This window comes from Macrotis lagotis, chromosome 1 (assembly GCF_037893015.1).
Source record: "Macrotis lagotis isolate mMagLag1 chromosome 1, bilby.v1.9.chrom.fasta, whole genome shotgun sequence".
In the NCBI taxonomy this organism is placed as follows: Eukaryota; Metazoa; Chordata; class Mammalia; order Peramelemorphia; family Peramelidae; genus Macrotis; species Macrotis lagotis.
In genome coordinates this window covers 310,872,481-310,887,191 of record NC_133658.1, presented here as the reverse complement: position 1 = coordinate 310,887,191, position 14,711 = coordinate 310,872,481, and positions in this window count along the sequence as shown.

Genomic DNA, 14,711 nt, shown 5'->3' with positions numbered 1-14,711 from the left:
TGTATTTGGGTTAATAAATTAATTCAAATATTAAAGCAAGTGTCTTAAACTCAAATAGAAACAGGGGGTCACCCATGGGTACTTAAGAATCCCTATGGATCACATACTAACTTAGTTCTAAAATACAATATGCTTTTTATTTTATCAAGTTATTGTTTATTTTGTTAAATATTTTCTAATCTCATTTTAATTTTGTTTGGCTCACACTTGAGACATTGGTTATTTGTTTGACACTTCTGCTTAAAAGTAAGAAATGGTTTAAATTCACACAAATGAGAACATGAGACCTTGATGTATTGATATGTGCCTGCCATAAGACCGATATCAAAAAAATTACTTTCAGGGTTCTCTTTGTTACAGTATTCACTGTCCAGGATTCTTCTGTGGCATTTTCCTACCTGAAGAATAATAATCATTGAATTCAGGGTTAGAAGGGTCTTTGGAGATTTTCTAATTGAATTATCTATAGAATCACTTCATTTTTTTTCTATACTTTTGACATCTTACCCTCCATTAGATATCCTGAATATTAATCTCTCAATACTCTCACAACTGTGCCACCTCTAGCAAAAGTTTCTACCCTTTATATTCCTTGCTCCAAACCAGATGCTTTCCCTGTCTTGGTACTTTATAAAATCATTTTTACTTCTCCTATAAACACATCTGGTACTGTAGTGTTAGACGTCAAGTGTAGTGGAAAAATAGTGTGCTATAATAATTTTTACAGATCATTTTCATTTTTCTTCTGTTGCCTTCCTTCCATTTTTATTTTTAAATGCCCTTATGATGACTTTCCTTAATCGAACATATTGCCAAGCTTTTCTAAACTGATTTTGCCTTCCACTGATGTTCTCTCTTTTATGACATGATACTGCTCATAATTTTCCATTAAGATTTTTACCAATGAGCCTATATTCTAAGCTAGTATTGCCTTTGGCAGTTATCACTTTCCATTTGGCAAATAATTCAGAAGCTTGCTGTCTAAGATGCTTTTTGTGCTCTTTGGTCTTTTTGTTGTGGCAATTTACATTCTACCAATGTGATAGAGTGTCAGTGAGATATGGAATACAATAGTCTGGAAAGAATTAAGAATGAGTATTATGCAAGACAATGAAAAAGTGGATGGTGGATGTAAGCAGTCAGCAATTTATAGTCAATGAGGAACTCCAAAGAAGAACAGAAGAGATTCATTCATTCAAAAAAGTATTATGGGCTAACTCTAGGTCAAGAGTGAAGGAGGACACATGGAAGACAGACTTCCCTGGCACTTTCAAGATATCAGGAGAAAGTGAGGAAGGCCTTTAATATGTTGTTAAACTAAAATGTTGGTGAACTTCCAGGGATACATTAACAAAGGATGGATGAGTACTAACCTGCATTGTTGGAGGAAATTTCCTAAATGATAAGATCATTGTTACATTTGAACATTTATCATATGTCTTGGAATTCAGTCTGAATGTCATTGACCAAAACTGAGCTAAATAACAAATTCTTTCTTGCCAGGAGGGTCAGAACATTCATAACCGAACATATTGTCCTTTTCATGTACAGAAAGAAAAATGTAGAAGTTGAAAGAGGAGTAGAGAAACATTATTAAAATGTTTTGCTCTTTCAATAGTTAGCATTTTTTTGGCCTCAAATCTTTGTGCCTGTCACAAAGATAATTATTAAATTAATAATTTGGGATGGGGTATATGAGGGGAAGCAGTGAAGCCAAAAGGATTTGTTAATTAACAAAGCTTTGCACCTTGTCCTCTGTTCATTTATGATTTCAATTCCCACTAATATTTTCTACCACATCAATACTGAATGACAACATTCTTTCCATTAACAAGAGTCTGTGACAATTTGAACTTGAGTTGTAATCATGGGGGGGAAAGAAAATCAATGCTTTAGGGAAGTTTGCAAAATGACTTTTGTGTTTGTAATAGAGAAAATGGGGAGGGAGGTGAAGTTTGAGTGAAGTCCAAGAATGCAGTTGTGTGACAAGATTAGCAATTATGAAAATAGAAAAATATTCAGAATAGAGTTTGTAAACAAAGAAATATGTTGGTAGCCCCTGCAGATTATACAAGAATTTGGGACCTTAGAAAGGACAAATGCCCCCAATGGAAATTTGTTCCTGAGTCCCAGGAAGGAAGAAATAGTTCTACCTATTTATTGTCAGAAACCACTGGAGAGAGGCTAACTCAGGAATTTTTAACATTATTTGTTAATGGATTCCTTTGGCATTGGTCTAAGGACACCTTCTCAGTAGAATGTTTTTAAAAGCCTAAATTTAGTAGAAAGATAATCTCTGTAGATTAAGAAGGCTCCATGAGGAGAAAAGAAAATGTTTGACTAATAAGCTGGATAGTCACATCACTAATCTTCCTTTTCCAATCATTTGGGGCTTTTATGTATGGAAAAAATTCTCAGAGGGTGGTTTGTGAGTAGAATCATATCACAGGAACAGAATGTCAGAGATGATCTAAGAAAGAAAAGCATGTTTTCTCTTCTCAGTGACAGTACATGGACTAGGCTGGAAGCAGATCTGGGGCCTGAAGGAAGGGGGAAATAATGCCACCCTCAAGGATCTTGGATCCAGGGGTCATGGCCTGTTTCCATAAAATTTTGAAGGGAAATGGTAGTCAAGGTGATGGCAATGGTAGGTTTTCCTGGCACATACTTCCATCTTCCCATCAGGGTATTCCACTACCTCAACTAGACTGGCTTGTCTGCCCTTTGGGTAGCTATCGGTTACCAACAAATGGGGACTGCTAACCCCCTCTCCATAGGAGTTGCTTATCTACAGGATGGTTATGACGGCTGAGCTAGAAGCAGGATGGTAATCAAAGTGGTTGGTGAGAGTGGGTACCTGTTGCCTCTGGTCATTCCTGGAAGGTACCCTACCACTTCAGCTAGAGAGGGAGGCTAACTGGAATGCTTTCCTTCCTCAGTTTTGCCTTTTAGAACCCCCCCCCTTCTTTAAATCTCTAGCTTAAACATTACCCTCTTCATAAAACTTTAGCTTTATCACACTTTCTACCAATTACCTTTCACCTAGTTTATATAAATAGCAGTGGTGGGGAGATGGGTGAGCAAGGTTCAACCACTTCCATCTGCCCAACCTCACCCTACTACTGACTTATTGCTTAGATGATTTTCTTAATTTAAATTCTCCTTCCCTGTTTTGGGAAATTGGGTTAGGATCTATAACTCTCTCTCTCCTCCTAATCCTCTCTTTACTTCCCCTCTAATCTCTCTTCCTTGCTCACCACCCACCACATCTCCTCTCTGAACTGATCATAGAGGTGTTTGCCCTCATTCTCAAAAGACTATAACATCAGGGAGTGATGCCACTTGACATCAGGTGAATTGTATTTGAGTGAGAAGATGCTGTGCTAAGTCACCAGCTTCACTTTCTCCTCCAGAGCCATCTGGGTTCAGGGGCAAGATATGGTGGACATGGCCCTGAATCTGAGGCAGTCAGGGTTAAAAATGAATTGCCCAAGGTCACAGAGCTAGTAAGGATCTGAAACTGGATGCGAATTCAGATCTCCCTGACTTCAGGGCTGGCACTCTACCCAATGCACCATTTACCGGCCCATGAGCAGATTGGCCGCCAGTATCATTGCATTCTGGAGGAGAGGGGGAGTTTCTGTCCCCTGAGAGCAGGGGGATGCTGGAGTCAGATCATACTGCACTAGCCAATTGTTAAATTTTCAGTATGTGCATTTAAACCTTAGAACTCTGACAAATCAGAGCTTGATTCATTGTTTTGTTGATTGCCTAGGTTTAAGAAAGTTTTGGAGAAAATGGTAATTCAAATTAAACTTTAAAATGTATTGTGCCTATGGTTTTGGTTTTTTGATTGCTGGTTGTTAAATATTTACCAGGACATCCCTGCTTAAGCATCTCTAATGAAGCATTAGTTGTGGGGGGAGCAGGGGAGGTGTTATTTCCTTGTTTAGTTCTCTCATACTATTTGAACTGATTGTTGGAGTCTCTTTTTTTTTTTTGGAAATGTCTGTTTCAGACCCTTCCTCTTGTTCTGATGGTCTTTGAAAACCATGTAGACAGCCTCTTTCACTTAAGAGGTCCAAGTTATTAGTCTCTTCCTGCTCTTCAGGAAGTCCTCATTACTCTTCCATTTGTAGTAAGTGGTTTCAGTGAATTGTCTCCCAGAGCCCCTGCCAGTTTCTGGGACTGTGCCCAGTCTCTTCATAAGTAGGGACAGACTTGTTTTTCCATATATTTTCTATCCTGTGGGTCCCAAGAACACCAAGATTTCTTTAGCAAAATTGTTTCCTTTTTCATAGGTTTTACCCTAAACTCTGGCATGGTGCTGTCATTTATTTCTGTCAACTATCCTCTTAGCTGAGGCTGTAGCTGGGTGCTGAGATTCTTTTGATTCCTCTCTTAGTTGAAAGATGTATTGGTTGTCTCTCCATCCTTAGAGTCTCAAACACAAGTCAATAAGTGGCATGCTTCTTAGTCTTTATGACAGCTAAGTGGTACAGTGGATAGAACAGGCTAGAGTTAGGAGGATTTAGATCAAATCTGACCTCAGACACATGACATTTATTATTTGTGTGACCTTGAGTAAATCACTTAATCCTGATTGCCCTGCATCCAGAACCATCTCCAGTCATCCTGATCCATATCCAGTCACTGGACTCAAATGACTCTGGAGGAGAAAGTGAGGCTAGTGGCATAGCACAGTCCCCCCTCACTCAACTCCAATTCACTTTCATGTCATGGTATCACCTCCCTGATGTCATGGTCTTCTTTGAGACCATACATCAGCAAGTTTGGTTTAAAGACTGTGACACTATTGCTGGTAAGATGTGCCATGTATGTGGTAATTCCAGTAAGATACTGGTTCAGACATCATTGTCCCTAATCTATCCTGCAAAGTGTGACTAAAGTACCATCTGGTATCATTGGAAGGTGATATGTTGTAGTTCTAGTCTTCTCAGTGTCAGCCCAATCTAAAAATCTCTAAATAGTGGGCTAAGTCTCTGCTTTCGGCTGAAAGAATCTTGAAAAAACCCCAAATCCCGAGAAATATGTCTTTTCATAATAATTTGGCTATCCTAGAAGCTTTCTCATACCTGCTTGGATATTCCTATTCATATCTTGGGAAATTATCTCACAAAATTGGTTTTTATTTGTAGTATTTTTTCCAGAGAAGGAAATTTAATGTATATCAGTTCCAAAGTTTTTCTAGTGCTTATTTTCTCCAAATATATCATAGCAGTAGATGGCCCACAATAAGCAGAGCTTGTACCTCTGAGTGATAACTGAAGCCACTCCAGGGCAGTAAAATCTGTTCCTTATAGGCTCCTCTCTTGACCTATAAGTCCAAGGCCTTCATGGACATAACATGGTTTGCTCTAGGTAAAAACCTATTACTTTCTGAGACCGTGTGTGAGGTCAGTTATTATCCAGTACAGTAGCTACTATATTGCCCAATTTAAAATTTTTCCATTCTTTCAACAGTACAGTACATTAAGAGAGATGGTAACTAGAATTCTCTAGCATTATTGCCTCATGTTTCTCGGCTAGTATTAGTCTCACAGTTCTCCATCTGCTGTCTGTCAGTCATCTACAGACAACTGAAGTAGAGGTTGATCCAAGATTAAAAAGGTTTCCATATGCTATTGGTGTACTCAAACTTTCAGTGGAAAAAGAAGTCTCAAACTCTCAATTATATTGCCATTTCCTTGTAGACCAGATCCTCTGATATCACTTACAGCCTCCATTCCTTCCTTGGACATTACTTCTGTTTCAGTAGTATGTAATACAGTAGTTAGAATGTAGGACCTGGAATCAGGAAGACCTGAGTTCAAATCCTACCTTAAATTAGCTGTGAGATCCTGGACAAGTCAATTAACTTTTTTTTTTTAGATTTTTTTTTAGGGTTTTTTTTTTGCAAGACAAATGGGGTTAAGTGGCTTGCCCAAGGCCACACAGCTAGGTAATTATTAAGTGTCTGAGACCGGATTTGAACCCAGGTACTCCTGACTCCAGGGCTGGTGCTTTATCCACTGCGCCACCTAGCTGCCCCCAAGTCAATTAACTTCTACCTGTCCCAATTTCCTTATCTACATAATGGAAATAATAATAGTAGTCACTACACAATGTTATTGTAAGGGAAAAAAGATAATTTTTACAAAGGATTCTGTAAAATTCTTAGACACTGTGGTCAGACAATGTTTAAAATGCTATAGAAATGGGAATTTATTATTATTATTATTATTATTATTGTTGTTGTTATTGTTGTTGTTACTATTGTATGACCTTTAAAACAATTCATCTGTATCCACATTAGTTTTCCTTTTTTCCTTTTTAAATAGTGTTTATTTTATTTCCCTAAATACATATCACGAAAATTTAGCATTCATTTTTGCAGTATTGAATTCCAAATTTTTCTTTTTTCTGAAGATGGTGAGAAGTTTGATATAGTTTATACAAATACCATCATGTAAGGCATATTTCCAAATTAGTCTCAATTGTGGAAAAAGAAATAGATAAAAAAATGAGAAAGAATAAAGCAATTGCAAAAATATACTTCAATTTACATTTAGAGTCCATAAATTCTTTATCTGGATATGGACAACATTTCCCCTTGTGAATCCTTTCTACTTGTCTTGGATCATTGTGTTACTGAGAAGAACTGGGTCATTCATGGATGATTATCACACAACATTGCTGATACTGTGTACATTATTTTCCTGGTTTTTCTCTTTTCACTTTACATTGGTTTATAATAGTCTTTCTAGGTTTTCTGAAATTCACCCATTCATCAATTCTTATAGCACAATAGCATTCCATTACATTTATATATCATAGCTTATTCAGTAATTCACCAAACTGATGGTCATCCCCTTGATTTCCAGTTCTTTGCCATCATGATAGCGCTATTAATATTTTTGCACATGTAGGTCCTTTTCCCTTTTTTATGATCTCTTTGGGCTGTAGACCTAGTAGTGGTATTAGTTTGGTTGCCCTTTGGGCATAGTTTGAAATTGCTCATCAGAATGGTTGGATCAGTTCACAATTCCATCAACAATGCATTAATGTTCCAATTATCTCACAGACTCCCCAGTATGTATCATTTTCCTTTTTTTGTCATATTAGTCAATCTGATTTATGTGAGGTGGTATGTCAGAAATGTCATAATTTGCATTTCTCTTATCAAAAATGATTTAGAGCACTACATCATATGCCTATAGATAGTTTTAATTTCTTCATATGAAAATTACCTATTAATATCCTTTGGCCATTTATCAATTGGGGAATGGCTTATATTCTCATAAACTCAATTTTCTATATATTTGAGAAATGAGACCTTTATCAGAGACACTTGCTGTAAAGATTGTTTCCCAGATTTCAGCTTTCCTTCTAATCTTGATTGCATTGTTTTTGTTTATACAAAGCTTATTAATTTACTATAATCAAAATTATCTATTTTAATTTTTCATTGATATTTCTTGTTTGGTCATAAATTCATTCCCTACCCATATATCTGAGAAGTATACGATTCTTTGTTCTTCTAATTTGCTTATGCCGTCAACCTTTATTTCTAAATTATGCACCCATTTTGATCTTATCTAGGTACACAGTGTGAGATGTTGGTCTACTCCTAGTTTGTGTCCTATTGTTTTCCAGTTTTCCCAATAGTTTTTGTCAAAATGTTAAGCTCTTATCTCCAAAACACACACATTAGATTGCTATAGTCCTTTACTACTGTGTCTTGTTTATCTAATTTATTTCACTGACTCACCCTCTATTTTTTAGCCAGTATAAGATAGCTTTGGTGATTATTGCTTTATAATATAGTTTGAGATCTGGTATTGCTGGACCACTTTCCTAAAGTATTAATTAATTTAGTAGTTTTTAGTATTCATTTAAGTGTTAATTTTTATTATTAAATTCCTTGATATTCTTGACCTTTTGTTCTTCCAGATGAATTTTGTTGTTATTTTTTTCTAACTCTATCAAATAATTTTTTTGTAGTTTGGTATGGCACTGAATAAGTAAATTAGTTTAGGCCAAATTATCATTTTTGCTATTTAAGCTCAACCTACCCATGAGCAATTAATATTTTTCTGATTGTTAGATCTGACTTTGTATGAAAAGTCATGTTTTATAATTGTGCTCATATAGTTCCTGGGATTGTTATGGTAGACTCCTGAGTATTTTATATTGTTTATGGTTATTTTAATTGGAATTTCTCTTTCTGTCTCTTGCTGCTGGATTTTATTAGTCATATAAAGAAATGCTTTTGATTTATATGGGTTTGTACTATATCACAACCTTGCTAAAGTTGTGAATTATTTCAAGTAGTTTTCTGGTTTATTCTCTAGGAGTCTCTAAGTATACCATCATATCATCTGTTTTGTTTTTTGGGTTTTTTTTTTTTTAGTTTTTTGCAAGGCAAATGGGGTTAAGTGGCTTGCCCAAGGCCACACAGCTAGGCAATCATTAAGTGTCTGAGACCGGATTTGAACCCAGGTACTCCTGACTGCAGGGCCAGTGCTTTATCCACTGAGCCACCTAGCAGCCCCTACCATCATATCATCTGCAAACAGTGATTGTTTTGGTTCTTCATTGCCTATTTTATTCCTTTGATTTCTTTTTCTCTTATTGCTAAAGCTAGCATTTCTAATATAATATTGAAGAAGAGTGGTGATATGGGGCATCTTTGATTTTATTGGGAAGGCTTCTAGTTTATCCCCATTACAGATAATGCTTGTTGATGGCTTTACAATCTTATCATTTTAAGGAATAAGTGTTATATTTTGTCAAAATCTTTTTCAGTATCTATGGAGATAATCATGATTTCTGTTGGTTTTGTTATTGATATGGTCAATTATGTTGAAAGTTCCTGGTATAAATCCCACCTGTCATAATGTATAATCCTTGTTATATATTGCTCTAATCACCTTGCTAGTAATTTATTCAATTTTTTTACATTAACATTCATTTGGGAATCGATCTATATTTTTCTTTCTGCTTTAACTCTTCCAGTTATCTGTATCATATTTGTGTTATAAAAGCAGTTGGTTAGAACTTCTTTGCCTATTTTTTCCAGTATTGGAATTAATTATTCTTTAAATGTTTGATAAAATTCCCTCGTGAACCCATCTTATCCTGGGGATTTTTTCTTAGGAAATTCACTAATGGCTTGTTTAATAATATTTTCTAAGATGGAGTTATTTATGCATTCTATTTCCTGATCTGTTAATCTAGGTAATTTATATTTTTGTAAATATTCATCAATTTCGCTCAAATTGTCAGATTTATTGGTATGTAACTGAGCAAAATATTTACTAATGATTGCTTAAATTTCTTCTTCATTGGTGATGATTTCAATCTTTTCAGTTTTCATACTGAATATTTGGTTTTCTTCCACATTGGTCTTCATTTACCTGTAGTATGTGCTGAATTCATAGACCATTAATGCTTCTGCCAATTTCTGAAAAGTAGAATGTAACTTGGCACTCATCAGATTGTTAATGGATTGTTGCTCATTTACACCCAAAACTTCATTTTTTATATAAAGTCTTTGGACTTCTTAATGACAATCCACCTCAAAACCAAGAATTCTACTTTAAATATGAATAAATCTCATTGTCTCAGTCTCCTGCTGACCATCATTCTTTTAGTACAGGTTTGTTCCCAATTTCTACAAACTGACAACTGTGTGGACAAAAGGGTTGTTTGGATACACATAGGTCATATATATGTTGTATATGTAAAGTGTTTGAACACCAAAACTTGTATAAACCTGTACATTTATCACTCTCCAAAGGGTTTTGTGGATTTCAAGACAAATCAATTTTTTTTTTTGTTTTTTCATACATGTAAGGTCAATCAGAGGTTTTTCAATAGAAGTATAGTTTTTTTATAGTTTTTTTTTTTGCAAGGCAAATGGGGTTAAGTGGCTTGCCCAAGGCCACACAGCTAGGTAATTATTAAGAGTCTGAGATCAGATTTGAACCCAGGTACCCCTGACTCCAGGGCCGGTGCTTTATCCACTGCGCCACCTAGCTGCCCCGAAGTATAGTTTTTAATAATTGTGATTAAAAACTGTCAAATCCTAGAAAAGTCCTTGGTTCTTAAAGTCTGTATAAGTCAAGAACTTATTTATCTTCTTTGAATAAGGAATCACATCTTTTTGACACAGTGACCCACAGATTTAAGCCCTGAAAAGCTGGCACTGATCAATTGAAAAATTTAGGCTTTTTATCCAATACCATCAGTTTTTCTCATGTATGTCTAGCGTCTTCTCAAAGACAGTCTTATACTAAAGCAATAGCTGCTGCTTGGACTCTCTGTTTCAAGTCTCTTTTCACTCTACTATAATCCATCCTCCATTTAGCTATCATATTGATCTCCCTTTAGGGCAGTTCTGAACATATCACTCTCCTGTTCAACAAACTCCAGTTGTTCCCCATTGCTTCCAGGATGAAATATAAAATCTTCTGCTTGATTTTTAAAGCCAGTTATAATATAGTCCTCACTAGCTTTCCAGTATTCTTATACCTTATTCCCCTTCTCATGCTCTTGTGATTCATTCATGCTTTCCTTGCTGTTCTTCAAACAAAACTCTGTCTCTTACCTTTGTATTTTCATTGGCACTCCACCAAGCCTGGAATTAGGTCCCTCTTCATCTATAGCACTTAGCCTCCATGGCTTTCAGTAAGTTTCAGTAAAAACCTCACCATCTACAAGAAACCTTTCCTGACTATCTCTGATTTATCCTGTGTGTGTGTATATATATATATATATATATATATATATGTCCTATTTATGCATAGTTGTTTGCATATTTACTCCTCTATTAGACCATCAGCAAATTTAGAATAGAACTTTTTTGTCTTTTTTTTTTTTTTGGTATGTCTAGTGCTTAGCATAGTGCCAGGCAAATATTGAGAATTTAATTGATTGTTTTACTTAATTTGTAAACATGGTACATCAACACTTCCAAGTAATTCATTATCCTCTCTATACCTCAGTTTCCTAACCTGTAAAATAAGAGAGAGAGAGAGAGAGAGAGATGGGCTTGACAGCTTCCACATTTCTTTCTATCTCTAAATCTCTGATCCTTATTTCCAACTTTTTCCAACTTTCTCCAACAGTTATTAGAAATGTCAAGTATCCTAACCTTGGGGCTAAAATTGCTAAAATCTTTCCATCAGATAATTGGAAAGTAACATCTCCCCCCCACCATCACCACAGGAATCTAGAAGTTACTACATAAGTTTAATACTGAGAACTACCTAAATAATCCAGGCATCTTGAACATTTTTGAGGGTCTACTACTATAAGTGATACACATGTACTGTTTAATTTTGTGATGATGCCATTCACCAGCAGGTGTTTCAAATGGTTTCTGAGGTTATCTATTATGGATAAAGGAATCTTTCCAGATTATTCCCAGAACAATAAGAGTCAACAAGCTGGATCCAGTGATTGCTCTTTTGGTACATCCCATGTCCTACTCAAATAAGGTGAACATTCCTGGCCTCTTGTTGATCTTCTACCTTCCCTATCCTTTCATTTTTTTGGCACTGGAGAATCCCTAAAGTCAAAGATCTTAGGATACACTTCTGAAATTGAAGTGGCAGCACTCTTTTGAAGCATTAGGAGTAGAGCTAGTGGTACAGTAGATATGAGTGATGATCTAGAATATGAAAGACCTGTCTTCAAATCTACCTTCAGGCACTTAGTAATGATATGACTTTGGGTAACTCATTTAACCTGTTTTTTTTTTTTTGCAAGGCAATGGGGTTAAGTGGCTTGCCAAAGGCCACACAACTAGGTAATTATTAAGTGTCTGAGGCTGGATTTGACCTCAGATATTCCTGACTCCAGGGACGGCCCTCTATCCACTGCACCACCTAGCTACCCCCATTTAACTTGTTTGCCTCAGTTTCATCAGCTATAAAATTGCACCTATCATATAGATTTGTGGATATGAGGATCAGACGAGATGATGTTTATAAAAAGTATTTTAGTCCATCACATCTGGCATATGGTAGTTGCTATACAAATATTTATTTATCTTCTTCTCCCTTCTCCTTTATTCTCCATAGACCTCTGCAGGGAGGTCTAGGTTCAAAGAGTGTAGATATTGAGTCCTTGCTTCTTGATTGCCATATCCTGCTAATTTCTCAAACATTAGAATTAGTTCCAGTGATGATGGGCTCAAAATAGTCTCAGGGTCTGGGTGTGCTAGAGCCAAGGTACTAGTATTTCTTTCACTTACCTGCCCATATCCATCAGTAGTTTTGTAATATCCTCAAGGAGCTTTCATTAACCCAGGGGAGACATGCAGACAAGTAAATGCAGATAAGATATATATTCAAGAAAGCAGGTCCTTGAATGTCCAGTGTCTTCAAATGTTAGTCATTCCTCCTATGGATATTAATGTAATTAAAGGACAATATTTTTAAAATTTTATTTGTTTATTTTCATCCATATGCACATGTATATTTTTTAAGTTACAAAATTTCCTTCTAACCTCCCATCCCAGCTCCTCTCCCCTCAGCAGCAAACAATCAGGTTAGCATTGCACATACAGATTTTGGATAAACGAGTTTACATATTTGTCATTTTCAGAATGAGGAATTAGGATTAAGGGAGATGGCATAAGAGATAATTTTTATAAAGTGTTCATCAGATTCTGAAGGGTTTGTTTTTCTTTTTTTTTTTTTTGCTTTGTTTTTCTTCCTCTGGATGAGGATAACATTGTCCATAGCCAGTCTAATACAGTTGTCCTAGTTTTCTGAACTGCTGAGAGGAGCTGCTTCCATTAAGGATGATAATCATCTCACAATGTTGTGAATGTGTACATTGTTCTCTTGTTTCTGTTCTCTAAAGTCCAATCATTTATGGATTCTTATAGAATAATAATATTCCACAGTATTCATGTACCATAACTTGTTTAACCATTCACCAATTGATGGGCATCCCTCAATTTCCAATTCTTTGCCACTACAAAAAGAGCTGCTATGAATATTTGGAACATATAGGATTTTCCCATTTTTTTTTATAATTTCTTCTGGATATAGATCTAGAATTGGAATTGCTGGGACAAAGGGTATGAACGGTTTCATTGCTCTTTGGGCATAGTTCCATTTAACTCTCCAGAAGAGTTGGATCCGGTCACAACCCCACCAGCAATGCTTCAATGTCCTAATCCTACTACAACCTCTCCAATATTGATCATTTCCCCATCTTGGCAAAGGACAATATTTTTCACAGGCAACATTCACATTTTGACCTGTAATGATGATATGTGATTGAGCATAGTTTAAAAATGAACTAACCATGCAGTCTTCCACAATGATACTAAAACACAATGCTGTAAAAGCAATAGACACATGGCAAATCATGGAACTGCAAATATGTAAATTGGCAACAATAATAACAACAGCATTCCATTAAGAAACCTACTGGTGACAAAATAATGCTTAGTGTCATAATTAGCACCTTTAAATGTGTCTTTCATATGTAAATTTGTCAAAGGAATTCAGTAGAGTGGGTGTAATGGTGGCAAGTGTGCAGGAGAAACTGGAGAAGCCAGAGAAACAAATATCAAATAATTATAGCAGTAACAATGGAAAAACTATGCTCAAAAGAAGCAGAAAGGAAGAATTCAAGTAGAAATAAGTTTTCAAATTTCCAAAGCCTATAAAGGTAGAATTTAGAAAGGAAAAAAAAGTAACCCATAGACAAGCTCTCACTTGTTATAGGTGGGATGATCAGTTCTTTATCCACTCCTCTCTGCCCTGGGATGGTTAGGTGGTACTGGATAGCCAGTAGGACCTGGAGTCAGACTCATCTTCCTGAGTTCAAATGTGACTTCAGACATTTACTAGCTATGTAACCTTGGGTAAGTCACTTCATTCTGTCTCAGTTTTCTCACCTGTAAAATGAACTGGAGAAGGAAATAGCAAATCACCCTTTATCTTTGCCAAGGAAACTCCAAATGGAGTCAAGAGGAGTTAGAATATGACTGAACAACAGTAAATGACCCTACTATCAATGCATTGCATAGATGAACTGACTCATTTAGATGCTTCTTTTCTCTGTTTTCTTTATATCAAAGAATCTGTCTATAATTCTCCTTTTTTTAAGCTCTAAGCCCGCAGTAAAGGATAACACTTTGAAGAAATGTCAGATCTCTGTTTGTATTTCTATGTTTCTATCTGTCTTTGTCTCTTTTTTTCTGTATTTATCTTTATAGCTCTTCTTTGTGAGCAGGTTACATTTTTTCCAGTTAGGTTAACATCTCATTTTTGACCTATTTTCTGTGATAAAATCCTGGGCTTTTAAGGATAACCTCTCTGGAATCTCTATCGAAATCTTATCATCTATCTATATCTATATCTATCTATCTATCTATCTATCTATCTATCTATCTATCTATCTATATCTATCTATATGTAATATAGATCTACATGTATCTATATGTATATAATCTTTATATACACATCAAGATTATATAAATGTAATGTCTGTATAGACAAAATTATATATGTGTGTGTATTTATCTTGTCTATACTTAGTTGGGCTTTTAGGAAGGACAGTGAATAGTGTGTGAAAACAGAAAGACTCATATTTCCAATTTCAAATCCACTAATAGTGAGATGCTAGGCAATTCATTTAACCTTGTTTACTTCAATTTCCTCATCTGTAAAAATGAAGAAGGA